Source organism: Amborella trichopoda, chromosome 9, assembly GCF_054954075.1.
Source record: "Amborella trichopoda isolate Santa Cruz 75 chromosome 9, AtrichopodaSantaCruz75HAP2 v2.0, whole genome shotgun sequence".
Taxonomy (NCBI): Eukaryota; Viridiplantae; Streptophyta; class Magnoliopsida; order Amborellales; family Amborellaceae; genus Amborella; species Amborella trichopoda.
In genome coordinates, this window is record NC_142344.1 from 44,594,760 (window position 1) to 44,603,199 (window position 8,440).

Here is an 8,440-nt window from a genome sequence, read left to right on the forward strand (position 1 = left end):
ATAGAACCAATTTTGGCATGTGGAAGAGGAAGATGAAATATCTCATCATCTAAGAAGAATAATGTATCTTTTAAGAAAAAATCCATCAATAGTTTGGTGATAAACCAACTAAAGAAAAAAAGAAAAAATTAGAAAAATTCTTAAAAGATGACTAGTTTCCACAATCTCAAATAGCCTTCCACTTACATGGAGGATGGTAATAATAATACGTAGGTTGAATGCCAAATCTCTTACAGTAGGGGACCTACCTATGCAACTAGCCTTAGAGCAAGAACACATAAACAAAAGATAAAAAGAGTGAGCTCATGCTTGCTCAAGGATCTCCCAATTCTAGCCAACCCAAGCTTAACAACCAGAAATTTCAAGGGAAGTTAAATAAGAGGAACAATAAGTTCAAAAACAATGGAACCATTCCCTACACTAAGAAACTAAATAAGGACCGCTAAAATGTTTCACATGTGGTTAGTCAGGTCACTTCAAAAATCACTGCCGATGGAATAGAAACCCATAAAATTGAAAGCATAGAAAAAATAGAAGCAAGATGTGCGAAGTTGTTTGTGTGGTCTCTGAGTGTCAGCTTGCACATCAAATGAAGGTGGGTAAACTCAGGAGTTAATCAACATATTTCAAGCTCAAAAGTCTCTTCGAGGAGTTCAAAGAAATAAAAGCTGAGGAAAAATGCATCTACATGGGGGAACAACACCTATTCTGACGTATTAGGTGTAGGAACTTGTAGGTTGTATGTAGAAGCAATTGACCTTGTATTAATTGATGTATATTTTGCCCCTTGTATGAGGAGAAATATTGTATCTATCTTATTGCTCATTAGAGAAGGCTTTGATACCCGTTTTCGATCATTAAAAGTATCAATCGAAAAGCGTAGACAAATTTATACCTGGGGACACTTAATTGATGACCATAACTTGTTTCTTCTTCATGTAAATGAGAAAGATTATGATAAAATTTCTAACTATTCTAGTTATGTGCAAGGGGTGTTGATCCATACACATGGCATCTTAGGCTTGGACATATAAGAAATGGTAAAATAAATATGTTAATAAAAAAATGTCTTATTCCAAATTTAAATAATATGGAATTTCCAACCTGTCAGTACTATTTTTCAAAAAAAATGAATAGGAAATCTTTCAATAAAAGGGAGAGAGCTAATGAGTTCTTGAATGTGGTCCACTCATATATTTGTGGGCCCCTCAATGTTAAAACTAATAGTGAGATGTCATATTTCATCACTTTTATTAATGATTTTTCTATGTTTGGATATATTTATCTAATCCACCATAAATCAGAAGCCTTAAAATTTAAAATATATAAAAATGAAATAGAAAACCAATTGGGTAGAAACATTAAAGTTCTTAGAACTTTATTGCCAAGAATATGGTATTAAGAGGCATACTATTATGCCTTATACACCATAGCAAAATGGAATAGCTGAAAGACGTAATAGAACCCTCTTTGTAATGACTAGATTCATAATAGCTCATGCTAGTCTACCCAATACCTTTTGGGGAGTAGCAATAAGCATATCCAAGTATTCTTTATAGGGTTCCAACAAGGCAATAGATTTTACCCTTTATGAATTGTGGATAGCTAGAAAACTTGATCTAATCAACTTAAAGAAGCGGGGGTCGACTGCATATGTCATAATATTATTGATATAGAAATAAGTTAGAAAACAAAACTTTAGTTTATAATTGTATATGATACCCCGAAGGCTCAAAGGGTTATCGATTTTATCATAAAGATAATGGACTCGTTGCAAGCATAGATGTTGAGTTCTTGGAAGATTTTAATGAAGAAAACCTACCTATAATGGATAATGATAATTCACATAATATCATAAGTGACTTAGAACCACTACTTACAATGGATATGAATAACCATGATCAACATGATAATGTTGAAGTACCCACACACTCAATGTTAAGTGGTCAAAAGTGGTCTAGAGCTCCTTCATCATACTTTGATGATTTCTATGTTTATATGAGTGATGAGATAGACAATTTTATTAACCTAGATGAAATTCATGACTTTTTTTACTTCAATGATGTTATAAAGCCACGAGAATCTCAAAAATTGCTTAATGCCATGATAGAAGAATTAGATACTATTAATAAAAATAAAGTTTAGAACTACTACCTACAGTGGATATGGATAACCATGATCAACATGATAATGTTAAAGTACCCACACACCCAATGTTAAGTTGTCAAAAGAGGTCTAGAGCTCCTCCATCATACTTTGATGATTTTTATGTCTATATGAGTGAGGAGATAGACAACCATATTGACCTAGGTGAAATCCATGACCCTTTTAGCTTCAATGATACTATGAAGTTACAAGAATCTCAAGAATAGCTAATGCCATGAGAAAAGAATTAGATTATATTAAGAAAAAAAAAGTTTAGGATCTATGTGATTTACTATAAGATAGGAAATATATAGGTTCTAAATGAGTACTTAAAAAGAAATTAAAATCTGATAGATCAATTGATAAACTTAAAGTTAGGTTAGTAGCATAGGGTTTTACCCAAAGAAAGGGAGTCGACTATGTCGACACTTATTCCCTTATAGGATAATTGGGCAATCGTTGCATATTATGACTTAGAACTTTACCAAATAGATATAAATACAGTATTCCTGAATGGTGAACTAAAGAAAACCATCTACATGAAGCAACCTGAGGGCTTCATAATTAAAGGCCAAAAAAATAAAGTATATAAATTAAATAAGCCTTTATATGGTTTAAAACAATATTCAAGATAATGGTACTTAAGTTTTCATAATACCATGGTACATATAGGATATGAAGTAAATAGATTTGACCATTGTGTGCATGTCTTGAAGAGTAAGAGAAAATTCATACTACTTTCATTATATGTAGATGATATCTTATTAGCTGACAATGACTTAGAAATCATTGATAAGAATAAGTCATAGCTTTCTTCTAGTTTAGAAATCATTGATAAGACTAAGTCATAGCTTTCTTCTAGTTTAGAAATCATTGATAAGACTAAGTCATAGCTTTCTTCTAGTTTTGAGATGAAAGATATGGGAGAAGCATCTTATGTCATAGGCATAAAAATAACTAGAGATAGAAAATAAAAAATGATGTGCTTGAGCCAAGAGAAATATCTTGACTCTGTTTTTAAAAGATTTGAAATAGAAAATTGTAAATCATTGTCTACTCCTATTGAAAAGGGATTAAAGTTGTCTCGGAAGGATTGTTCAGTAGAAGAATAAAAAAAACCAAATGTTCCTTATGCACAAACTATTGGTAGCCTGGTATATGTAGTAAGATATACAATACCAGATTTGAGTTATGTCGTAGTACTTGTTAGTAGATATTAAAGTAATCTAAGCATAGCTCATTGGAAAGCAGTCAAAAGAATTCTAAGATATATTAAGGGAACAAAGCATATTAAATTGTGTTTTCAAACAGAATAGCTTGAAGTTATAGGATATTTAGATGTAGATTTGGCTAAGGATAAGGACGATAGTAAGTCCACCTCAAGACACATTTTCCTTTGTGGATGTGCAGTTGTTTTCAGGTTTAGCACAAAACAATGATGTATTGCTAGGTACACACATGAAGCAGAGTACATTGCATATAGCATTGCATGTACTTTCGTTGTCTGGAAAAAGTGCTTCAGAGATGACTTGAACTGCGAATAATCGATAGACCGATCTAAATGTTTTGTGATAATCAAACCGCAATTAAATTAATTCAAAGTGGAGCAAAATACATATAGATGTCCAATATCACGACATTCAAGATGTAGTTGAGAAAAATGAAGTAACTGTTAATTACTTGCCATCATCAGATATGATTGCTTACTCATTAACAAAGGGTCAAGTATTGAACTATTGTCTAGGCACACTAGCTTAATGGGACTTAAAAATGTTTAAGTTAGTTATTTTTCATATTAACAAATCCACATTAACGTGAAAATCTTCATGATGGACATTTGTTCTGAGAGGCATATCCACGAAAACGTGAGAAAAACCTCATGACAAGATATTTGTTTAAAGGTTATACTCAAAAGTGGAAGTATACTTGCGACTTATTATTATGTTTAGCCATCATGGCCAAGTGGAAGATATTGACGCGTATGGCCATGAAGCCTCACGTGGCTTTGCCTACAAATGTGGGCTTCACTATTTTATGGGAGGAATCCCATGTTTTACTTAAGTTTATCCAGTCATACAATAGTTTTAATGTAATATGTAAATAATTAAAACCTTTTTTCCAACGTTCATATGGATGAGTTGGATGAGTGTCCCTGAGATTACGGAAGTAGTTTTTTCATAAACCTATTGGAGAAAAAGGAACGTTGGCCCTTCTTCTTCTTATAAATATGGGAAGCCAAAGACAGAGATGAAGATACAACAAAACACATAGAAAAAAAAAGGCAGAGCATACTGTGAAATATAGTTTTTCTTCTCTCTAAAAAATGAAGGGGTCCTAATCTAAAATCTGGGCTCTACGATCACCAACTTCACGACACGCTCATTTCTCAAGGGTAGAACTTACATCGAACTTCTTAGAAGTGGCATTCTTGTTCTACTTTGAATCAATGTAGGAAAACCTGCTAGGTCGAACCGAACCAAGCTAAGTTACCAGGACTCGCCCATAGGGCGTGCAAATTTTTAGTTGGTTTACGGGGTTTAAACAGCCTGGGGTTGGACCTCCTAACACGAGCATTTTTTCTACTACCTATCCAGGTTTCCTTTTAACCCCTCTAGGTTAGTTCGGTTATATCCCGATTTTGGTGGTCAAGCTTGGGATCTTTAAAAAATTCATAAAAAAATAAAAAAATTCAAAAGATTATAGATTTGTGTAATATGTTTATTTATTTTGGAATATTATGTAAATATCTATTTTATTTTTCGTTATTATGAAATACCTAAAACTTTATGTTATTACACATATGTCCGTTTTTAAACTTCATAACAATTTTTTTTTAAAAAAAAGAACGAAACTACCCATTTTCGGTTTTCAAAAAACTGAAATTTTTAAAAGATTTGGTTTTTTCAAAAACATAAATTTAGTAATTTAGAAGAAAAAGTTGCATGAAGCACTAGTTTTTCTTTTCAATGAACGGAAAATGAAAGAAAAAAAATTTGATCAACTTCTGTAGAATCAAAGAAGATTTTTTTTTCAAAATCTTCATTAATAAAAATGAAAAGAAAAGAAAAAATGGCAGAAATTTAACTAGATTAAGTAGCATATGAAAGCTTAACTATTGCAATGATGAAACTTATACAGATTCACACTAATAAGGAAGTTTATATTACAGTAAAAAAATTCAGAAAAATCATATAAAAAGATGATGAAAAGTTAGCATGCATACCAGAAAAAGCAAGATTTCATGAATGAAAAAAGTTGAACTGTTTCCAAAAAACTTTGATTAACAGAAACATTAATGATAATTCAGATTAAGACAAAGAGAAAAAACATTAAAAGAGAGAACAAACAAAGATTCGTAGATATTAAGCAGAAGAAAAAGAGACTAAGAAATCAAAATATTACTTAACAAAAATACTGAACAATGTTCACTAATAGCCTCACTAATTGATGAATTTAATTCTTTTTCGTTTGATCATCAGAGGAAAAAAAAAAAAAGAACTGAATTATTACTAAAAATTCAAGTAGTTGTTGAAAAAAGCAGCCACATTGATATGTAATGTGTTAACTGTTAGTCAAGTGTCTTACTGATTTCTGTTAGTTGGTTTTAGTTTGGAGTCCTTATTGTTTAGGTGTCGCAGTTAGGTGGATGTGTGGCTGGTCTTGGCACGTATGCAATATGTTTAGGAGTTGGTTGTGGAGTCAATTGTTGAGTCAGTAATGGTGTCTGTTGGTTGTGGAGTCAGTTGTTGAGTCAGTTATGGAGTCTGTATTTAGTAGTAAAGTTTAGGGTAATGAAAAAAAATTAACTTTTCTGCAACAAAAGTTTCAGGAGGTCATGGCTTCCCTCGAAGCAAGCTAGAATTAAAAAATTGCTCGCAGGAAGAGGAATCACGCACCAAATTTGGTATCAGAGTAACCACTGAGACCCAGGTTCAAATCCTAGGAAAGGGCTACACGTGGAAAGGGCTACCTATGGAAAGGGCTACCCGAGTGAGAGTTGCCATAGAGTGAGAACCACCATAGAGTGAGAGCCGTCGAGGACATCGATCCTAGAAAATGGCTACCTGTGGAAAGGGCTACCTATGGAAAGGGCTAACTGAACAGAGTGAGATCCGCCATAGCGGGAGAGCCACCAAAGAGTGAGAGCCGTCGAGGACGTCGACTGCAGAGCGTGGCGGTATGTAACCATCCTAGGTGGGTTAAGGGCGTAACTTTTCATGTTTCCATCACCCAAGGGTGTATTGGTTAGGTACCGAACATCTGGTATGGCTGAAGGCACTAGAATTTCCAAGCTTGATCAGTTAGTCTCTTAGTTGAAAGATGCTTATGTTCAGCATGGACAATTCAATTTACATAAACGATCTCTATCACAAGATCACATCAATGCACATAAAGTATGATCAAATCTCACAAACACTTGGTCGTGACAAAGGGGAACACTCAGATAATCATTCTAGCAACAGAAGGAAAGAGTCACGCCACAAGACAAGCAACAACTATATTCAAACTCGAACCATTCGCTTGGATTTTCCCTGTTTTGATGGGTCCGATCCGGCAGGTTGGATCTACAGGTCTGAACAATTATTTTCTTACCATCAGACTCCTATTGAACAATGGCACATGATTGCTTCCTTTCACTTGGAGGGGAATGCATTACAGTGGTTGAGATGGATGGATAAGGCAGAAGCTGTAACGGATTGGGAAGAATTTACCTGAGCTTTAGAGGTTCAATTCAGGACCACTGAATTTGAAGATCCCACAGCATCCTTGGCAAAGCTTCAGCAGAATTCCACAATTCTAGATTACCAGACTCAATTTGAAGCTCTGGCAAACCGTACAGAAGGCCCCAACCAAGCATGACCATTTGTTTCGTTGGTGGGCTTAAGGAAGAGATCCGGCTAAATGTGCAAATGTTCAAACCCAACTCATCAGTAGCGATAGGGCTTGCCCGATTACAAGAAGAAAAAATCGGGGCTAGAAAACGTGTGATAAAATTTGATGGTGGAAAAACTCAAGGTGGGACTAGCACGACCGCTTCCAAAATCTCCAATCTGCCCATCAAACGCCTCACTCCTGCTGAAATGAAAGAAAGGGGAGATAGAGGACTGTGCTATAATTGCGACGAAAAATTTTCACTTGGACATAAGTGCAAGGCACAGAAGTTGTATTTGATGGAGGGTGCGTGGCTGGAGGATGATGAGAAAGACACTCAGGTGGAAGAAGGAACCACAACGAAAGAGGTGGTTATTGCGAGTACACCATCTCTGCTGGAGATATCTCTTCATGTCATTGTAGGTACTTCTGCTCCACAAACGATGCATGTCACGGGTACTCTGAATTGCCACCCGTTGATAGACTCGGGAAGCACCCATAGCTTCTTAGATGCTGCAGTTGTAAAGAAGATTGGTGTTACCGCCCATGGTAGAGGAGCTCTCGAAGTTATGGTGGGCAATGGTTACAAATTGAGAAGTGAAGGACGGTGCCCAGCTGTTAAAGTTTTTATACAAGGCATGGAGGTAATTATTGAATTTTACATCATTCAATTGGGCGACGGTAATGCCGTGTTAAGAGCCTCGAAGTTACGGTGGGCAATGGTCACAAATTGAGAAGTGAAGGACGGTGCCCAGCTGTTAAAGTTTTTATACGTGGCGTGGAGGTAATAATTGAATTTTACATCATTCAATTGGGTGGCGATGATGTCGTGTTAGGAGCAAATTGGCTCATAACATTGGGCCCAATTTTATGGATGAAATTCTCATTTAATGGGAAGTCCTATTGTATTAAAGGGGAATCATCTAAAGAAATATCAATTATGGGAGAGACAAATGCAATGAAGACTTAAAAAAAAAATGGGCCCGGTGTGAGTTTACACTTGTTCAGTATAATTAGCTCGGCCCTTGAAGATAATACTAATCCAAGACTCCATGAGTTGTTAGAAGACTTCCATGATGTTTTCGATGAACCCAAGGAATTACCACCGTACAAGTCACATGACCATAGAATTACATTAATTACCAAGGCATCACCAGTCAGCGTATGTCCTTATCGTTACCCACACTATTAAAAGAGTGAGATTGAACAAATCGTACAAGACATGTTGCATGCTGGAGTCATTAGGCCCAGTCAAAGTCCTTTTTCTTCCCCAATTCTCTTGTTTCGCAAAAAGGATGGCAGTTGGCGGATGTGCATTGATTACTGTGCACTCAACCAAGTGACTGCAAAAGACAAGTTATCGATTCCGGTGGTTGACATGGGGCCACTGTATTTTCAAAACTAGACTTACTATCGGGTTACC

The 8,440-nt window shown here is 35.4% G+C and overlaps 1 protein-coding gene across 4 annotated transcripts in view; it reads right to left on the bottom strand.

Annotated features, from left to right (window-relative positions):
- The window catches only part of MTN1 (methylthioadenosine nucleosidase 1), a 28,325-nt gene extending 20,176 nt beyond the window's left edge, over positions 1-8,149 (bottom strand). Inside the window, exon 1 of one of the 4 annotated variants that reach the window (XM_088846488.1) lies at positions 6,858-8,149. The gene's annotated coding sequence lies outside the window, so the exon portion shown is untranslated. The remainder of the gene's footprint in view (positions 1-6,857) is intronic. The other 3 variants (XM_088846490.1, XM_088846492.1, XM_088846489.1) reach the window with 3 other exon arrangements.
- Between the last annotated feature and the right edge of the window lie 291 nt (positions 8,150-8,440).